This window comes from Tamandua tetradactyla, chromosome 15, assembly GCF_023851605.1.
Source record: "Tamandua tetradactyla isolate mTamTet1 chromosome 15, mTamTet1.pri, whole genome shotgun sequence".
NCBI lineage: Eukaryota > Metazoa > Chordata > Mammalia > Pilosa > Myrmecophagidae > Tamandua > Tamandua tetradactyla.
In genome coordinates this window covers 21,134,509-21,156,507 of record NC_135341.1, presented here as the reverse complement: position 1 = coordinate 21,156,507, position 21,999 = coordinate 21,134,509, and the positions used below count along the sequence as shown (strand labels likewise).

At 40.2% G+C, this 21,999-nt stretch overlaps 1 protein-coding gene across 10 annotated transcripts in view; it reads left to right on the top strand.

Annotated features, from left to right (window-relative positions):
* SYNPR (synaptoporin) overlaps positions 1-21,999 on the top strand; it is a 321,242-nt gene that overhangs the window by 220,909 nt on the left and 78,334 nt on the right. For 2 of the 10 annotated variants that reach the window (XR_013162657.1, XR_013162658.1), the window contains one exon: positions 1,150-3,409. The exons of 6 other annotated variants lie outside the window; for them this stretch is intronic. The gene's annotated coding sequence lies outside the window, so the exon portion shown is untranslated. Of the gene's footprint in view, positions 1-1,149; positions 3,410-4,660; positions 5,011-21,999 lie in introns of those variants that run through there. 2 more of the 10 variants (XR_013162659.1, XR_013162662.1) reach the window with 2 other exon arrangements.

Here is a 21,999-nt window from a genome sequence, read left to right as displayed (position 1 = left end):
TGAAACCTCTACCCATCAATAAATGTGTCTCCATCTGTTATTGTGAGCTTACTTGTCATTCTTTCTGGATATTGAAACAACACAAAGATTATTCCTGTACACATTATTGCCACTCAGACTTAAAAAGGTCCTGCTTCCCCCTTTTTTCCTTTTTTACCTTCCTCTTCTTGATTCAGCCTTATAGAGAAATCCACTAGAGGAACTGCTGATTGGACATGCCCCTTAGCTGCCTGAAAAAGCATTAGGAAAGGCCTGAGGTGGTTGGTGGGGAAGACTTGCTTCTTTCCACATTTGCAATTCCAACTTCTTACCAGTGCACTCAAGTGAATTTTTATTAATTGCATGCTACAATATTTCCCTGATGTTCTTTCTCAAATATTTTGAGAGAAACTGGTTTGCCCCACCAGGAGGATGAGTTAGGCCAGTGATCCCCAAGTTGGGTTTTGAGGAGCATTAGTCCTGTGCAATGCTCTTCAAAGAAAGAATTCAAATACTGTTTAAAAATACTATTTTCTGTTCCCCTTCCATGAAGACTCACAATGTGCATTGATATAGTAAAGGTTCTGAGAAGTCCTGCGGTAGAGAAATGTTTATTTTTGTTTAAGCTAGCATTTCCGTACACACACACACACCTTTTTTAATATAGCATCTATTAAGATCACTTAACTAGCCTTCCATAGAAAACTCTTTGGGAAATGCTGGGTTGGATAACGGCAAATTTTCATTCTAACTGCAAAAGAAGAGCTATACCCCTTAATAGGATCATTTAAAAATAAAATTCAAAACTTCATTGTTCCCTGAAACACACAATCTTTCTAATGCATGAGCTTGTCTCTGACAGGTGAACCAAGTGATGTTTTATGGGTTAACACATTCAAGTTCATTATGTCCATTCACCAGTCAACTGAACACTAACTATGATTAGACAATGAGGCCTGACTTAGACAATGGCAGTGCTGAGAGAGATGGATAAAAGTCTGAGCTCTGGAGCCTGATGTGAAGAGCGTCAATCAAGTGGAAATGGAGTGGGGGTTGGGGGTGGGAAATGGTCAGAAATGCCTCCTAGAGTTTTACCTTGAGCGGTTAAGTAACTAGCAGATTATAAAGTAGAGTTAGATCTTAATCATGTTCTCTTTGCCTTGGTTATAGATAGACATCCATGAGTATGTGGCCAGACAAAATTTACTAATCAGTGGAGTTCAGTCTTGTGTCCCAGCACCTGACCCACCAGAAAGCACTAGGCATTACCTGCCTTGCTTGGTCCTTTCTCCTATTTTCTGAAGAGAGAACATAAAGAACCTGAGTAGTAACTGAGATGGTAGAGACAAAACAATATGGATGAGCTTGAGATCTTCTGATGCAATCAAGTAAATGTCTCTGAAGAATAAGAGAGAAATGGATATGTCATTATGAGTTGCTGTTCTGGTACCATTTAATAGTGGAGAGAATCATGTGTGATGATTGGGATTCCTGGTAAGCCAGGCTCCTTTAAATACGACAGACTCTGGGGACTGGGCTATGAAAGTCCTGGCTTTATACATGTTGAAAAAAAAAATACATATATATATATGCACCTTTTTGAGACATTTCCAAGGAGGATGCAAATTCAAATAGGGGCCATTCAGGTAACATAAATGATGAAGCAAGCTAGTTCTAAAAGTACCACATGCAAGGCAATAATAGATAGCCACTGCCACTCAGCTCGATGAAGAACTGATCTCAGAAACAATGGGGTCTCCACCAATCACTGCTAAAACAGTACCCAAAATGTTGAAGAGAAACTGGGCATGTGCATGGATTTCAAAGCATCTCCCCCAAGGTATTTATAAATTACAAGGGGAAAAATAGTTAACTTCACTGGGAGAGAAACCCAGCAGATACCCCCTTAACCAAATGATCAGGGTTCATATCACCAGAAATAAGACACCATGATATCATGTACCCCTTGCTATGGTGCACCAAAAATCACAAAATTGCCCCAGTAGCTACAGTGCAGAACCTCAATCTAATAATGAGAAAGTATCAGACAAACCCAAATTGAAAGACTGTGAAGTAACTGACTGAACACATCAAAAGTGCCAAAGCCATAAAAACAAGGGAAAACTAAAAACAGTCATAGATTGAAGGAGACAAAGGAAATATGACAACTAAAAGCAATGTGGACTTCTGAATCAGATCTGGGAACCAAAAAAGGTCATTAAGGATAAAACTGGTAAAATTCAAATTACATCCATAGTTTAGTTTAAATTATTATAAGATGCTAACATAAGGGAAAGCTGGGAGAAGGGTATACATAAACTCTCTACTATTTTTGCAACTTTTCTGAAAGCCTAAAATTAGTTTAAACTAAAAAGTTTTAAAAGATAAAGATAGATAAAGAAAATGAAAAGAAATGATGGAATCAAGCAACTCTGACATAATATTGATTTATAGAAATATAATGTTAGCCATGAATGTGAGCTACAAATATAATTTTCAATTTTCTAGTAGCCAAATAAAGTAAAAAGAAACAGGTGAAATTAATCTTAATAAATTTTCTTTAACATACTAGGTCTAAATTAGCATTTCAACATGTAATCAGTATAAAAATTATTAATGAGATCTTTTACATTCATTTTTTTTGCACTAAGTCTTAAAAATAAGTAGCCTCAATTTACACTAGCTATTTTCCAAGTGCTCAGTAGCCATATGTGACTGGTGGCTACTATATTGGACAGCACAGCTCCATCACCATCAAGACACAGTCTCTCTATATCTTTCATGTTTTTCTTATGAAGGATTCATTCTTACCTACTAAAGATGCCACCCCTCATTCATTCATTCACATATGAGCATTTATATGTTCCAGGCATTGTTCTATGAACAAGACTGACAAAAATTCCTTACTTCTTAGAGCTCCTATTCTCAAGAGGGAATGATTGACATAAACAGTAGCTATAGTAAACAAATAAATTATATAGCATGTTAGACATGGTAAGAGCTATGGGAGTTGGAAGCAGAGAGCAGGATAAGGTGACTCAGCCATGCTGGGGATGGAATTGCAATCTCAGATACTGTCGTCTCACTGAGAAACTGGCATCGGAGCAAAGACTTGAAGGTGGCGATACACAGCTCCCTAATTCACTGACAGAGAGAAAAATGGCTTCCTCCCAGCTCTAATTAGAAAAATTCTGAGCAAGAAATCTGACCCAGTGGGTTTGGGGCATGTGACCTTGTCCTGAGCAATCACCTTGGCCTGAAGAGTGGATTAAAATGATTCACTCACCCTGGACCACTCATCAACCAAATCACAGATGAAAGGTGGCAGCTATCATTTGAGGGAGAGGGTAGAAGAAGCACTCCTCATCCTCTCCATCCCTCAAGAGGGAATTGCTATTCCCAGAAGAAAGGAGATTGCTAGATCATATAATAAAATATCCATTCATAACTGTTTTGGAAGAAAATTCCTGTTTCTTGTCTTCTGCTGGATAAATTCCATGGTTATTCAGTTAACTTTATAGACTTTTAACAGGTAGCAAAGTATATGGAAAGAACTAAGAACTTCCCCCCAGATGGGCCTGTATTGGAGTTCAAATCTTCCAAGATCAGCTGTGTAGCCTCAAAATAAACTGCATATCTTTTAGCCTCAGTTGACATATTTGTAAAATGAGGGTAGTTGTTCTAGGGTATAAGATTCAAATTAAAAGAGACAATGTGAGAGTAAAGACGTATACATAAAACTCTTCTTTTAGGCTGAAAAACATTTTATATTTAAAAATAAGTCCCTCATGTGGAAGTTTTTATATTCCCTTAACATGTGGCTGCCTTTTTCTGGAAAATTTTTCCAGCTTCTCCAAATATTCCTTATTTTTGCCCATAAAGATAATACAGGGTACTCACCCTGATTTGGAGGTGCTGACTAAGCCTATTTTCATCTAAAAACAAAAACGTATTCCCAGCTAACAGAATCTCAGCTCCTCTGTTATGATACTAAAGAAAATTTTTCCGTTTATAAATAAATGCTAATAAAAATGAAAAGCAATTTTTAAGTTCTGCTTGAATTGATATTCCCAAGAAAGTTAATTTTGGGGGGCAGAAGGCAAAAAGACTATAATATTTTGAAAACTCTGAATCAAAAACTTATTATCATATCTGTGAAAACATCTTTTCTAGAAAATATTTTTATTAAAAAATTACAAGTTTTTTTTTTAAATCACTACTGCATTATAAAGCAGTTTTCATATGCACTCACTCATTTAAGTTTTACTACTACTATGTGAAATTGGATTTCTACCTTCCCTCCTTACTCCCTTTCAATCTTTTTTCCTTCTTTTGTTTTTCCTTCCTTATGCCAACGATGTGTAAAAACTGTTCTATTCACTGTAAGCACAGCAATAAAAAAGTTCTCGCTCTCTTGGGGCTGAAATCTATGAGAGGACTTGATGGTAGGGTTGGTGGCAATGGATGGTGAGGAACAAAAACAGGGGAGGGGACAAAAATTAATTTAAAAGTTATGTGATAAAAAGTGGCTGAGCATAATGGTGGGAGGGTTCTTTTATAGAAGAGGAAATTTCTGTTCCAACTAGCAGGATAAATTTATTGTAAGGTAGCAGAACTAGCAGAGGCAGGACCTAAACTCAAACAAACCCTATGGCAACATCTGGTTCTTTCTATTCTTCAGTTTCACAGACACTTCTGAAATGGAGAGAACAGTGGGAAACTAAAAACAATCCTTTTCATTTGCACGTCTGATATTTAAAAGGGCCAAGTTCAACTCAGCCATAAACAACTACACTTGACTGTCATTTTCAATGTCTGGTTCAAAGCAGGCAATAGCATCCTGAATCACCAGCTCTTCTACTAAACAAAGCAGAAATATGAATGAGCTACCTTGTAAGAAACAACGATATTTCGGCAGGAAATAGTGGATTTCAAAATTATGCAGCCCACAGCAGTTTCTCAAGATAAGTTCAGAAAAGTTTGATCAATAAAATTTGACTCCTTATTTCCCTGAAATCTGAATAATTATCTGCACCCTGGTGAATTTTACAAATTAAAAAAAAATGATTACTCCTCTTTAGACGGTGGTAAATTTTGTTTATTCTCCTTTTAACGTGGTATGCAGTTCTTTGTGTGTGTGTGAATGTGTGTGCGTGTGTTTTAAACCTCTGATCAGTAATAGTTACTCATCTAACTACTTCTCAGTCTCAATTCTTTATGCTCTGGGCTACAAGAAAAGAATGGAGGAAATCTTGCACCTCTGCTTTTCAAACTCTGTTGTATGTTAAACGAACTAAAAGGCAGAAGGTATAGCAGAGAATGTGTGGATTTTTTGTTATTGGTGTTCTGCAAGTGTGGTCTCTTGCAAGTGTGGGTGCTTGGTGGAAAGTAGATTCCTGGGCTCATGAGAGCTGGACCCAGATCTCCTGATTCTGGATCGTTGTTAGTAGAGCCTGGGAATCTGGGTGGTGAATAATGTTCCTGAGTGATTCTTATGCCCTTCGGGTACTGAGAACCCCGGACAGTGCCCTGGACCAGAAAGGCCTGGTTTGACATCCCCATGCTCCTGTCCACTGGCCAGGGGGCTCAGAGGCCTTTCTGAGTAAGTGATGAAGCACTGCGTGTTGGTGGCATCTCTGCCTATCAGCCCTTGTGTAACAACCAGAAGACAAGGTATGTAGTTGGATCCAACTTTCTGCAACCCACTGTGCCTAGTCCAGCAGCTGAATTCATCAGAGCTCGTAATGGTGGCATTTTAACAAACTCTTCAGTTCCCATTTTTTAATGCAGTTGAAGTCCGAGGCTGCTTTTGTGTCTTTGTTTTGCAAAGGAGAGCACAGGCATTGTTTCTGGCCCTTTTCTTTTAACTTGGATCCTTCTAATGCTCTTATTTATAGTCCAAGGAGATAAGAAAGAGAACTAGGACAAACTTGGGCTGTTAAGGCCCACCCTGAGGATCTGAACAGGGAGACGTCAGGCCGACAAGATGAGCCAGCAGGTTCTTTGTTTGTCTTTCTGAGCATGGGCCTTTTATCATCTGTGGGCCCATCTAAATAGCTTTTCTTAAAGGATGAAGTGTGTTATCAAGGCCTAAGTAACACCTTGTAATTATCGGCTCTCCAGTGGACTCATGCACTATTTAAAAGCACCAAATGAAAGAGAAACTTACATTTCTGCTTCTTAGGCTAAACCTCTGAGCATGGAAGAAACTTGCTTATGTTGTACTCTCTTATGTTTGCTTAATCTTTAAAATTACAAAAGTAATGTATGCCTATTGTGCAATATTCAAACATTATAAATATATTAAGTCCAAAATGAAGGTACCCCACACCACCTACCCCAATTCCATTTCCTGTTATTTGGGGCAATATAGGAATAAAGAATCAAACCAATGTTAACAAGAATTAGATTGACCAAGAACTGTAGGTTCCCAAATTAGCATTTTTTTATTTTAGCTTTTCCTCTGAGGTCCTCATGAATATTACCTTGCAGTCTTAGGATGCCTGAGACTTGCTCTTTTGAAAGCCTCTGATGTGCTTGTTTTCTCAGTGCATTTAAATTGGATCATGGGGCAGGAGCTTAGCTGCCCTCTAACGCTTCCCCCAAGAACGTCTGTGATGTATGTTTAATGCTTTCCCTGTGTTGCAGAGATAAATGTCAGTAATTCTGAGTGGCAGGCCCAATGATTAAGGTTTTTTGAATTATGTGAGTCCCAGGGTCAGCAGAATTATTCTACATTCAAATATTTACAAAACAGTACTGAATGGATTAATGATGTGAGGTTTTAGAAGCTATGTGGTCTTATTCAATTATCCAGCAGCTTTCCCTTCTTTTTTTTTTTTCTTTCTCTCTGTCTCCTGTCATAATTTTTGCTTTCAGCCCTCAGGGTCTTTGCACTAAATTTCCCATTTGGTTACTGCCCCTCAGTTGTTTTAATCTCCTCAGTGAATAACACCCTCCTCATAGCTACTTAGATTAAATCTCCCTCTCTCATCATTGTCCTCCTTGTTTCCTTAAGATGCTAGTACTGACTCTGTGCTAAATGGGATTGTTATAATTATCATCTTGAAGCCCAACGTCACCATCATCAGCTTCTATTCTCTTATTCTTTCCTCTCTCCTAGTTGGCCGTGTATAAATAATGAAAAAAAACTTTCCTTAGATGGAGAAATTGAAATACACCTCAATTCTTTTCCCCAAGTTACCTGTTAGTGGAAATTAAGGCATATCTATGTGCATTTTTGCCCGGGAAAAGGTTAAAACTTGACAATGCATATTGTGAATGCTGAAGGTCTTTGGGTTTTTTTTTTTAATTTAAGTAACCTCTGTTTTTAACCAAACTAACCAAGAATTTGGATAATACAAAAAAGTACATAGATGAAAATATGTGTCACCTGTATTGCCACCTTCCAAATTGTGCATGGAATGGTAGTTCATAGTAATCTTGTTTTCACAGGGGAAAGAGGGTCAACCTGAGCACAAAGATTTCAGGCCTGCATCTTAGACTTAATGTACTGTGGCTATCTAAACTAAATTTTCTTCACATCATCATGGCCACAGGGCACCCTGTTACACAGATGGGCCGTAGTTTATTTAACCAGTCCCCTATGGGTAGACAATTCATTGGTTTCTAATAAACAAGTAGTTGGTTTCTAGTGTAAAAAAAATACTATAATCAATGTCCTTTATGCATAGCCATGACTTTTTAAAGTACTATCTTCAAAAAAAAAATTCTAAAGTTAGATTTACTGGTTCAAAGGATATGAAACTTTAGTAAGCATTGGGTGTTCAGAAAAGACACCCTGAAGGTTGAATGGAATCCTGCTGCCCATCTTGGTTTTAATTAGAAAAAGACACTCCATATCAAGGAGGCTTCCCATGTTTGCTCAACTGGAATAACTAGCCTAGGATCATCCCTCTTTCTGGCTGGATATGCTTTGGAAACGCCTTGGATTCTCAAAGTGATTGTAATGAATATCGATACTTTGAGCTTCACTGTGGCTGGTCATCAAAGTCCTGTATCCCAAGAGCATCAGTTGTAACAGGAGCAAGTTCATATTGAAGGAAATGTCTTGCAAAACAATACCCTGGATTTATTCCAAATCAGGAGGGGAAATCTAAAGATGGGAAAAAGAAAAGTAATTCTTATTAATGAATGCCAGCATTGTGTCCTCTCAAAAATCTTGTGAGATAGATAAGGTCTCACCTTCATTTTATAGTTGAGCAAATTAAGTTACAAGGTAGCCAAGATTTAAACCCACATCTACCTGACTACGAAGACCAGTTTCTTTCCTTCTTTTTTTGACTCAGGTATGCAATATACCTTCTCAGAACACAGTTCTAAAGCCAAACAGTATCTGCATCCAACTTAGCTATAATTCTCTTCTGTCAGTCTTTTCTTTCTCTATTAATACCAATTTGGAGTGCATTTGCCTTTTCTAGTATTAGAAAGCAATTTTTCCCTTGCTTTACATATAGTTCATGTTTTCGTTAGAATCCTTGATGTATTAGTTTTCTTCTCTCCTTTTACTTACAAATTCAATATATATTCATGAAGCCTTTCAATAGTGTTGTATATGGGATGTCATTTAACCTGCCTCACAGTCTGTAATATATAAAAGCAAGAACTGCTTGCTCACAGAAATTAACATTCTCACTCAAAGGGAACATAACCTGTTGCCCTCAGAGTGATCTATCTACATCTGGAATTGGCTCAGTCCTTAAGGAGAATTCAGAAATTTCCAGACCTGGATGCATTTACAAATGAAATAGTGGACTGAGGAAGGTTATGTCCACAACTGAGTACTCTAGAAAAGACAGGGACAATATAGAATACAGGTTATAATATAGACATACTGCTTTCGAGTCACCCTTAATTCTAATATAGAAAGAGGAACAAATAATTACAGTGCATTGTGCTAAGTGCATCCAGGAACATTTACCGGAAGGAATGACTTCATGAGATGCAAGGGAGGGGGCAGCAAAGGCTGATTTCACAAGAGCTGCAGTAGCCTCAGGGGGTGTTGGAATCTTGGGAGATTTTATGGTCCATGAGGCATATCCTATATCAAAGTCACAGATCAAAGATAGCTCGAAGAATCACCCAATCCTCTCACACAAAATCCATCTCCCTCATCTATATGTGAGATTGGGGGAGGGAGCTGGTATAAGTGAATGGAAACTTATCAGGAGATATACCTCACTCTGTGTTTGATAAGTTTTATGTCATCCGTCACATTCTATAAAATCTGTGATACCCCAGGTCAAATCTTAAAATCCCTGATTTCTTGATTCTAAATATCCACTGGAGGAAACCTTTCCCACCTACAGCTTTGTTCGAGGAGGGCTCTAATTGTACCTCAGGCCAAGTGGCCTGCTTCTTCAGCAAAAGGATTCTAATTCTGACAAAAAGAAAGGGAAAATGCTAAAGAAATAACCTGGCCTTTCGAAGCTAGAGTGAGCATGGAAGCAAAACTTGAGATTTCACCCACTTCCAAGCCCGCTGCTAGCACTGAGCAAGGAAAAAAGAATACCCAGAAAAATCAGACATGGAACCAGCCTTCAGAATGACACAGAGAGTAGGGAGGGATAACAGGCTGAGAAAGAACTGTACCACTAATAAAGTAAGCTACCCTCCATCAGAAAGGTGAAGATACTGGGCTCTGGTAGATTAGAGATGGGAGAGATTGCTTCCAGCTGGAATGATCATGGAAGACTTCCTGAAGGTGGTGTCCTTCCTGGAAGGACATAGAAAATCTGGACTATGGTATAGTAAGGGAGAAAGAGTGAAAGGCTCTCCAGCTATGCAGAATATGGCTGAAAAGCAGTGTATGATTAAACAGACATTTCAAAGATTTGTTTTTATAAGGAAAGATTATCCCATGCACTGACGAAATAAATAGGGAATAAATAAAATTAACATCTCTGACCTCACTTCTTAACATTCTCCTCTGATTCAATTTCCTACAATACACCTAAATTTTAATACTGCCTCAGAACCTTTGTGCTTGCCTTTGCCTCTGATTTGGACACTTCTAAGATCTTTGCTTGACTGTCCTGTTGTTTTTCACATCTCTGTTCAAATAGCCCCTCTCAAGGGGTCTTTCCCAGGCATCACTATTGAGGTTGCCCTCCCGTAACACCCCATCTGTGCCACCCTCCTACACACACACATACTCCTGCTCACCAGTCACTTACTAGGACACCATCCCTGTTTGATTGCTTGGTTTTCATAGCACTTAACATGTGCTGTGCCTGGTTTGTAATGGGCTCAATGCTTGTTTGTCAAAAGCCTGAACTAAGGCAGCTTCAGGGACAGGATCTTAGGCTCTAAAATTAATCCTGGTGTTAATTCTGACACCACCAGAATTACATGTTTTCCCCATGTAATTGTGAAAACAAGGGAGCCATTCAACCTTTCTTAACCTCATTCACTCATCTCTACATAGGATAGAATAATAACAATGACCTTACAAGATTGCTGAAAGAATTGAAGGAGACAAAATCTATAAAGTGCTGAGCACTTAATAAGTGCTCAATAAATGTGATCTCTCCTTTTATTTCCTGGGCCCTCTACTTTTGTTAGCCAGGTTGACGCTGCTCAAAGTCATGTCCCTAACCTGTGTACCCAATCTGTAGCCATCTTTCAGCCTTCCTTATCCCTGAATCAGGCCCCAGTGACTTTGTGCTCTCTGGCCTTCTTTTGGTTGGCATCGTTCACTTTGCCACTGAATCACACATCACAAATTATTGTCCACCTGCATTGTAGGGGGTTATTTGGTTTGTACAATTGCACTGCAATGTTCCCTTTTACTCCCGCTTTGACTTAGCCTGATGCTGAGCAGTAACACATCCAATTAATATATAATGAATCAAATACCACTGTATTTATCCCAAAATAGTGAGTGCTTTTAGATAACATTTTTTAGTTCAAGCAGTGAAATTTAAGAATTATAGAAAAGTTAGGGAAACTCTGATAAGCAAAAAGGAAAATTATGCTACCTATAATGCCACCACCCAGAGATAGAGATAGCTACTTCCAACATTTTCTTACACCATTTTGAGTATTTTGTTTACCTTTTTGGGTAAATAAAGCTCATGTGTGTATATATCATAAATATATATATTTGTGTATATATATCATAAATATATATATTTGTGCATATATATTTATACACAAAACTGGAATCATATGGTATGTTCTATTAACCTGCTTTTTTCATAGACTGTATCACAAACATCTTTCCCAGTAAGTATCCTTCTGCCACTTGATTTTAATATATGATCTGGCAGAGGGGGCATATAAGCCATAAATTCCTTAGGCCCTTTCCCCTATTATTAGACACTAGGTCATTTTGGTCTTTTAACATAATGAACAATATGGCAATGATACATCAAGGGGCATAACTGAGGTCCTCGGAATGGAAGTCCTGGGCTTGGGGTTGTCGAATGGCCCCCAGGGCAGCCTGCACTCCCGCAGCCCCTCTCTCCCCCAGGCACACACACCTCAGGCACATCCTCCCAGTCTTCACCAGCACCATCATCGGCAGTTCCGTGGGCACAGAGCAGCCCCATGGCTGCTGAGAGGCAAAGCTAGAATTTGAATCCAAGTCTTGTCTGATGGCAAAGCCTGCCCCCTTCTGCCCTGCTTGGGTGGCCTGCCCCTGGCTTGTAAAGTCACAAGGTCCTGGAGAATGAGAGCTGGCCTTGAAATGCCAGTTCTGCCTCTTTGGGGCCCAATTTTTTAGTGGTTAAAGGCCGAATATTTGCACATATATGTCCATTTGTATGGGAGTCTGTCAATACTGTCAGTTAAAGGGGAAACAAACAAGCAAATGAAGTGAGGAGAAGAAAGGATATGTGCCAGTGTTCTGCTTGAAAAGAAGGTGATGCCTAGTAGAACTTCACCAGCTCCTGCTGTACCCACTCCCTCCCTCAGGTTTCTATGGCTACTGGACCCCTTTTAAGGCTCTGCTTCTTACAGCAGGTTCCAGCACCACCTCTCAGAATCAATTGGGCACCCCCAGCTTTAAAATGCAGATTCTGGGGACCACTGAAAAGGATGGTTTCTTGGGAAATATAATCAATGACCTCAGCAAGTGATCACAAATTTTGAGGACCACTGTTTAAAATCCAATCCCCGGAAAGTATCAGAATATTTCTGGATCCCAACTCTATCCTGGCATGCAAGAGCTTGCTAACATTTATGACTGTGTGCTGTGAGCCAGGCACTGTTCTAAACAATTTCACAAATATTAGGTCATTGGATATACATGGCAGTCCAGTTACATAGTTACTGATATCCCTCCATTTTAAGGAAACTAAGTGCAAGTTACACAAAGTAGCAAGTGGTAGAGCTAGGTTTGAACACAAGCAGCCTGGTCCTTAACCACTTACTTAGGTAAAGCATTTTCTTGAATCCCTGAGGAAGTGCTCCTGCAGGCAACATGCTGGAGGCAACATGCAGGAAACCTACCTTGGACTGGAGCTATGCTCTCCACTGTATGGTCAAGGACCCTGCTGGAAACACAGGGCAAATTCAAATTGGGTAATTTGAGGATAATCTAATAAGGGGTTTGTCAACAGATGTGTGAACTATGTGTAGGGAAATCTCAAGAATTTCCCTACTGGTATCTGCTGTAGCTCCTTTATTATCCTAGGGCCTCTTACTGGTGTTTTCACTTGGCCAAGGGCAACCAGAAGCCAGAGACAAGAGTGCCCATGAGGGCTGTCCAACCCAGGCAGCATGTGGGGGTACAGGGCAGAGTGGATCTGGAGGATAAAGGACATGTTTCCTAAGCTCTTTAAGTTTTACTATCCACATATTTGACTTGGGATACCTACACTCATTGGTTTGAGGAATAAAGTAAATGAGATGAGACTTGTACGTGCTTAGCATAGAGCAGGGCCATAGTGAGGGAGCCATAACATTAGTTACTATTGTCCTTGTAGTTGCTGTTATCATTTGCTCTCAAAAAGGGTTTATGTGGAAATGTAAACCATACTTTCTTATTCCAGTTTCATCACTTCCTAGACCTCACTTTATCTGAGGAATTCACTTCTCCTCTCTGAGCCTCAATTTCAGAATAGCATGTATTATAAAAAAAAAAAAAAATCAAAAGGCCTTATGATGGGGGTACTGCCTTAGATTATGAGGTCGGTAAAGGCAGCTCTGAAGAAATGGTGTTAAACTGAGACCTGAATGATGAGAAGGTGCCAGCCATGCAAAAATCAGGGGGGTGGGATTTGTTTCAAAAAGCAAAGACAGCACGTGTGAGGTCCCTAAGGAAGAAATGGTACAGACCATTCAGGGATCCGCAAGGAAGTTCCTGAGTGTGAATGGAACATAATGAGGGAGGGTGAGTGGTCAGGGGTAAAGTCTGAGAGGTAGGCAGGGGTAGATCACATAGGGGCCCTGTGGGTCACAGTAAGGAGTTTGGATTTCACTCTAAGGAGGGTGGAATTCCCTTGGAGGGATTTAGAAGAGGAGTGACAGCATTTGATCTGTGTTTTAAAAGAGCACTCTAGCTGTAGTGCGCAAAATGGAGTATGGGAGAGCAAGAGTGGGCAGTTAAGAGTCCAGAAAGCAACAGCATTGGTTTGGAGTCAGGTTGCAACAGAGAACTAGAAGTGTGCAAGACTCTTTTCCATTTTGGAGGTCAGATGACAATGGCAAATTGTGAAACAAGAGTAACCTGAGGGCTCCTACATGTATGCCCTGGAGCAGTGCTGCTCTCTGAGAGAAATCCATCCCTCTGACTGAGCTGGAAGCTTCACGGTAGAGTAACTCAGAATAGAAAAGAGGAATTGTGCTAGATGCCTTCTTTGACTTTCCAAGGCCTTCTTGCTTTGTGCACTGAGGCTTTTATATCTGGCTTTCTGTTGCCTTTAGCTAATGAGAACACAGGCAAGACATAAAAGGGAAGCGGAGAGCAAGTTAAAGTATTAGTCCTGTGGTCCTCCATGCAGGGTCACTGTGGAGTGACCCAAAGAGAGGCCACAGCTGCTGTCTCTCCCCCTCCACCACCACCACACCACCCCCTGCCAGTACTAGGAACCCCTCCCTCTTTTCCCCTATTCACCAGGGCTGGTAACTGCCAGAACCCAGACCCCTGTGTCAGTGACACCCCCAGTGGGCCAGATCTACCTGATACTCAACATGACCCGTCTTCCTCAGGAGCGCTGTGATGGGAGCCACTAAATCTTCCCCGGAGATTCAGCAGAGCAGGGGCTGTTTCACCTATGTCCCTACCGCCAGACAAAAAGAAGTCTTTTGACTAAGATTTTTTCTCTTTTTGGGGAGTGGGTGCGTGAGGGTGCAGCTGGTGGGGGAAGACAGGGTTAAAGGGAGGGGCTTAGAATTTAAATGTGTTGCCCTTGCTGAAATTGATGTTAGAACAGAGTCTCTACCGTGCTTCTAGGTGCTTTAGGTGCCTATTGAGGGGACAATAGTTAGGTGGACAGCCACGTAAGAAGATGTGAACCAGGAATCTGCCCTCCACTCACTGTGTGAATCAGGGCAAGTCATTTTACAGTGGACTGCAGTTTCCCCATCTGTAAAATGGGAAGTCTTTTCTAGACTGTTTTTCCCACATATCAGTTCATCATGTACCACATCACAAATTTTGGTTTAGCCACATACGCATCACCTTCCTGATATCTACTTCATTGCTATAAATGAAGTTAAATCAATTCAATGTTAAAGGAAACTTCCAATCACTACCATGAGTGGAAAGCCAGTACTATTCGCCCACAATAGAAGAGAACAACAAAAAAATCTAAAATTATACCAAAAAAAAGGTAGCAGAATATCACAATCTCACAAACTACATTTTAAGAAATGCTATACTGATGATCTATAAATTAAAAGATTAAGAATATAGCTCATCTACAGTGCACATACTATTTAATATCCTCTGTTCAGGGTTTTTCAGGAAGGCTGCTAAGGAGGAAATTGGATTGGATCAGGTATGTGTGTGTGTGCGTGTGTTGCCAGCTCATCTCCCCCCCCACACACACACTATAGCCTTATTCATGACAGTGTAAATTTGGAAACAAAATAAATGGTTAAGTAATTTGTGACATGCAACATTGTGTAACTTGTAGAGCATGCAGACAGTAGAGTAACTCGGACAACATATCCTTACGTATTAAATTTAAAAGATAAAATTTACATGAGTAAATTGAATTTTAGTTTTAATTTTGATTTATATTAAAAGGGTGAATTGTATGGTATGTTAATCATATCTCAATTTAAGAGAAAGATGCAATTTTGTATTTCTGCTTCTGTATCAGCTAAGATCAACAGGGAACAGATGGCCCATTCAAACTGTGTAACTGAAGCGAGTTAATGATGAATGGACTGTGTACAAAGATGTGGGCAGGATTGAGGGAAACCAACCAGAGATAGTGAAGCACCCCAGGCCTAGCAGCTGCTAGGGAGCCATTATCAACCATAGGTCTGAAGGGGCAAAGGGGTGGAGTAGTTACTAGTTCTCGGTGAGAACAGTAGATGTAGCAGAGGAAGAGCCAACAGGAGCTTAGAGGAACACAGCCACTGCCAACAGAGCAAGGAGGGAGCAAGGGGCATAAAAATTCCCACCTTTCCTGCCCTCAGATATCACATGGCTGCCTTCCACTGGCTGAACCCAACAGGAAGCCTAAGGACAAGCAAGCCAAGTTGATGCTGTCCTTGAGGTCAGCCTCTGGAGGCACAGAACAGAATGGAGAATGGAAAGTAGATCCGGAAGGACAAAGTAGATTATCCAGTAGGTATGGGATCATATAACAAATTTGAAGACTGTTTAAGCATATGGGGGTTAGTTTTCTCAGAGCTTAAGAAACCTGGGGAAAAAAAAAAGAAAGAAAAACAACGAAATCTGGAAAGTCAGTTTCTGAAGATAAAAAGTAGAGGTAACTAGACAGCAAGTGGGGTAGATAGAGGAGTCAAAAAAGGTTTCAATACATACTGAAACAAGGATGAAGGCCAAAAGTGGGAACATTTTAATTTTCGGTCAAGCATTGCCAGCTCAGATTTAATTAGATGTTTCATTCATGCTGACTGAAGCTATGCTATGCAGGAGGAGGAAGGGGGAATAAAGTAGCATCTGAGGCTTTAAAGTCAGAAATTTGGAGCTCTTCCACATTCCAGTCCTAGGACTGTGTCTATGTGACCAGAGGTGGGTTTGGTAAAGTGAATACAGACGGGCCATTGTGTGGCCTGGGAATATCTGGTAGAAGTAGGCAAGGAGGACCAAACAGAGGTGCCCCCTCACACCCTAAGGAATTGGTTATCTCACCTTCATTTGGTTTCTATTCCATGCCTACCCAGGTATCTACCTCAAATACCAGTCTTCATGTGATCTTAGAAAATCAAAACTCTTGATTTCCCCCTTCTGCAAAAATGGAAGCAAAAATGCTTACTTCCCTTGTGACTTCCCTTGGAGCAGTGTTCTCAACCTTTAATCACGTTAGAATCACCTGGGGAGCTTTTAAAACCACAAATGTCCAGGCTTTGCACCATACCAATTAAGTCAGAATCTCTGCACAGGTCCCCAGATGGTTCTAATATGCAGCCCAGATTGAGAACCAATGCTTTAGAATAGGGAGTGGGAGGGCATTCACCTTCCCTGATGATATTTCCCTTCCCTGCTTGGTCCTGCAAGATCAGGATGGATGGGAGGTGGGGTGGGGGTGCATAGAACAGGGTTCAGCAAATTTAAAGCAAAGAGACATTGAACTTGGGAGGCAGAAGCAATTATGTTTCTGTCATTCCACAAATGGTTACAAGATATGCACTATTGCCAGGCACTGTCCAAGAGGGGTTCCCAGCTTAACAAACCAGACAGACAGAATGACTGGCATTGATCTCTTCAGGTTCCCTGAAATTCCACCATCTTTTAAAGGCAACTTGTTTGACTGCAAGTTTGATTATAAGCCAAGGAGAAAGTTCTAATTAGAAGGCAAAAAGAGACTTTCCAGGGAGCTTTCCTTAATGAATGACATTATTTCCCAGAGTGCAACATCATGCAGCTAAAATTGCCCATCTCTGTTAGAATAAAACTCAGAGGGATTGTCCTAGTCCAGAAGGCCGGATGTGCTCTCGCTCTTGCTTCTCTGACTGCTTTTCCTAGCACCTCTCATCATCAGTGCACTCCGTATGTACCCACCTCCTTACGGGTGGGTACATATCTCAGTACACCTGAGATATATCAAAGGTGAATCTCTTTCAGGGCTGTGATACCTGCTGTTCCCTGGGCCCATAAGCCTTTGCCCCCAAATGGTCCCATAGTTGGTTCTTTCAAGTCTCTGCTCAAATTTCACCTCCTCAGAGAAGCCTTCCCTGACCTCTTTCCCTAAATTGTACCCTAATCATTTTCCATGACTGCTCCCTGCTTCATTTTATTTCATAACACCTATATGTGCTTATTGTTTGGCTTACATTTTCTGTTTTTTTTTGGGTTTGTTTTCCTTAATAGAACAGAAGCCCCAACAGATCCTGTCCTTGTTTGCCACCATAACCCCAGTACCTAGCCCAGTATTTGGCACATAGATGCTCAATAAGTATTTGTTGAATGGATGAATAAATATAATAACATTGTTTTTTTGATTATATTCGTGTATATGCTTGTCTTCAATTAAGGCAAGTGATACTAGATTTCTGTTTACAGATGAGATAAATGGTTTGCTTATTAAATGAGTCAGTGTAAGAAAAAGGGAAATGAATTGAAAGAAAACTATTATGCAAATAGAAGCATAAGTGGTTCACAAATATGAAAAAAAATCATGAGTGATAAGAGAATGACTGAAGTTTGAAGATGGTAGTCCATCTAGTCATCTAAACCAGGTCGTAGAATGATAAACTTTGCCAACTCCCAATCGCAATTTTTTTTGCATATATTTAGATAGAAAACAACTGGCATTTATTGAGCCTCAGCTGTGCTTAGTGCTGGGTGGGGGTAAATATTTAAAATCCTGTCCCCTCTTCAAACGGCTCATGGGGTAAACCTCAGACAGCCATAGTCTGTTAGTCTATGTAATTTTGTTGTCTCCACTGCTCGTGAGATTATCAGGAATTCTCCAAATGGAAAATTTCAATACTTCCTCCTTTTTCCACAGTTTCCCAAGGGAACTTTGCAAATACTTCTTCATTCACTGCCCAAATTACTCTAGGATCTATCAGGGCATCACACTAACCTGGACAAACTAACAAAGTTTCACGCCCTATTCAAGATTCCATGTACTTATAGCGTTCAACTAAACTGACCACACAAGTTAAATTTGACATAAAATGACTTGACAATAGTCATCAAGATAGTAGAAATCAAAGTGTGAAAAATGCTATTAAAAAGGTCCAAACATACCTGAGACTCAGAATTAGAGCTCTGAAGCTATGAAAGTCAGCAGTACCCCATACAGGAACTGTTTAAAAACTTGAAAAAGGGATCTGACTTCGAGTAGAGACACAAATGAAGCTGATCTGGATAGGACTAAAGTAAATCAGAATATATGGTAAAGGATGATATGGCCCATATTTTTAAACTTCAACTTCTGTGTGAGACCAAAGGGAGAAATGTTTATTTGGTGTAAAATTTATATTTTGCATAGTGCATCTCCTAATTTAACTTGTGTGGTCAGTTTAGTTGAACGCTATAAGTACATGGAATCTTGAATAGGGCGTGAAACTTTGTTAGTTTGTCCAGGTTAGTGTGATGCCCTGATAGATCCTAGAGTAATTTGGGCAGTGAATGAAGAAGTATTTGCAAAGTCCCCTTGGGAAACTGTGGAAAAAGGAGGAAGTATTGAAATTTTCCATTTGGAGAATTCCTGATAATCTCACGAGCAGTGGAGACAACAAAATTACATAGGCTGAGACCTCGATCTTGGGGTTTGCCCCTGTAGGACTTATTCCTGCAAAGCATAGGCTGGTCCTATTTAAAAATTGGTCCTAAAAGTCACCCCCAGAGGACCTCTTTTGTTACTCAGATGTGGCCTCTTTCTGTAAGCCAACACAGTAGGTGAACTCACTGCCCTGCCCACCTCCACCCCACACATGGGACATGACTCCCAGGGGTGTAAGTCTCCCTGACAACGTGGGACAGAAATCCTGGGATGAACCGGAACCCTGCATCTAGGGTGTGAAAGAGGCTTCTTGACAGAAAGAGGGAGGGAGAAATGAGACAAAGTAAAGTTGCAGTGACTGAGAGATTTCAGAGTTGAGAGGTTATCCTGGAGTTTATTCTTAACGTATAATATAGATATCTCTTTGGTTTATATTGGAGTGGCTAGAGCAAAGTACCTGAAACTGTTGAGCTGTGTTCCAGTAGCCTTGATTCTTGAAGATGATTGTATAACAATATGGCTTTTACAGTATGACTGTGTGATTGTGAAAACCTTATGATGCTCCTTTTATCTAGAGTATGGACGGATGAGTAGAAAGTATGAATGGATAATGAACAAATAATAGGGGGGACAAAGGTAAAATAAATTGGGTAGCTGGAAATACTAGCGGTCATGAGAGGAAGGGTAAGGAGTTTGGCGTGTGTGAGTTTTTTCTTTTTTCTTTTTTTTTTTTCTGGAGTGATATAAATGTTCTGAAAAATGATCATGGTGATGAATAGACAACTATGTGATGATATTGTGAGCTGTTGATTGTACACCATGTATGGAATGTTTATATGACAAAATATGAATATATAAAATCAAAACAAAATGGTTCCAAACAGGCCAGGAAACTGCAGCATTAGTTCCCCCCAGAGGCAATCAGGAAACCCTTCACCAAAGAGAAGTCACTTAAGTAGGACTTTGAAGAATGGGAAAGGTTTCAATAGGCAGAAATGGGAGCCAAGGCATTACAGACAGAGAGGACAATTGGAGCAAAACCAGGCAGTGTAAAGCAGCAAATAATTTTAGGAAATGAGATCATAGGACACTATGAGGAAAAATATATATGGACTTTCCTATCTGCCTGCCTTCACCTCTCTTTGTAGTGTCATCTAAAAGGCATTTCTGATGCTAGTGTCCATGTCCACATAGAGGAGCTTCAGGGAAGCATCTCTGCTTCCAAATAACCAACCACACATCTCCCTTTCCTTTAAATAAGGAAAATATGGAAACCACCCAGGGAGCATTCCCATTGTAAGCACACAGACAGCAGTCAATCACTCCCTGGAAAAAGGCAGCCTGTCCTGGGCGAGACAGAGCGAAGCAAGCAATTGCTTGCCAGGAATTGCTTCCTTTCCATCAGCGCCAGGAATCCTTTAATGAAATCTTTCATCTGGAGGGAGAAAAGTATCCTTGGAATGTAGTTTCCCTGATACCCAAGTGCTTAAGCTTCCCTGCCACTCCCCTCTGCTCTCCGAGCCAAGCAGCCCTGGAGATGCGTAATGTCCTTTGTACAGCCTTATCCTGCTACTTGGCATTTCCCATGTCCCTGTGAGTTAAGCTCATGACTTTGGTGTGCACATTTTAAAAGTTAGTATCATTTAATCTGCTTCAGATTTAATGTCCTACTTAATTTTATCAGAGGTCTTGGCCTTAAATCACAGCATGGAATGAAAGATTCTAGGGAGGACATTATGGTATTAAATAATGCATAGAAAAATGAGCCTCTCTTCTCAGTGGTTCCGAAGCTCACCCTGTTCCTAGCTCCCTTCCCTCATGCCAATTACTGATTTTGAAAAAACTCTCCTTTGGAGAGTTATTACAGGAGAGAAAGGATTTCTTTTTCTCTTTCTCTGAATTGGAAAAAAAAAAGTCAAAAACCCAATCCTTGGAGTAAGTCTCCACCTTGATCTCTCTTCCTCATTAACATCTTATTTTAAATCAAAGTGTATTTTGCCAAATGTTAATGGCTGTTATGCAACCTCAATTGGGGTCAGATGAACTCTAGGGAAAAGGGAGTTAAACAGGTATATGTACTGAGGGCATGCCCAAGACTTCAATAGATGGCTCTGCGCTGTTAAAATTCAAGACGGGCATGGAGTATGAAGCATTTATCAAATTTATTTTTCCATGGAACCATTTTTTGATGTAATATCTTGAGGGACATGGGGTCACCAACTAGTAAAAAGAGTCCTATGTCTGGAACAGGTATTATGTCCCCCTACAATTGCAACTTCTGGGGTAGTTACTGTTGTTGCCTAAAAAAGTATTAGGTTTGTAACATTAGCCTATTGCATAAGTAAGCCTTTATTCACACTAGCTGCTCTTCCAGTTTTTATGTGAAAAGTGATCTCTGGCTTGCACATGTAGGAAAATAAAGGCCATAATTCTATTTCTTTATATATCTTCATTGAAAACATTCATTCTTACAACAAGAATCTGCCAACCAATATAGAAGGATAGCTTTATATTTTTATTTACTGATGCTTTATCTTATTTTGCAAGAGTGGACTAGCCAACACAGGTCAAGTCTCCTTCCCCCACCCCCACCCCCACATACACAAGAACTCCTCACCCTATTATGACCAGAGTCTTCATCAGGAAGAGGCTGGCCAGGGTTTGGAGTGACTCTCTTCCCGTTGGAGCTGAAATATTTGATTTCTACCTCATTTGCACTTCGGGATATCTGGGAGTATCAATTATTACTCCTCCCCTCTAAGAATTGGAGAAATAACTGATACCCAAATTGAAATCCAAATATCAGCTTTGTTAATGATAAACTTGGACTGAAGAGCACATGGGCCTCCTGGCCACAGCTAAACTCCACCAAACTGACCTGCCCAGGATGGTTCCTGAGCACTTTTTTTTTTTTTTTTTTGTATGCTGTATGGCGGGGCCAGGATGGTAAATAGGAGATTTGAACACAAGTTTGTTGGATTCCAGTGCCTGTACATTTAATCATGACATTATTCTGCTACCTCCATACACACATGTATACATCAATAGAAAGACTTCTAAAATGTTCATCAAACTAAATGAAATTCAGAATATTTGTGATTTCTTCAGGCTCTGTGCTACAGAGACCAAAAGACCCTTGAACTTGAAAAGTCGGGAGAGATATGCAAATTCCAATTGGAAT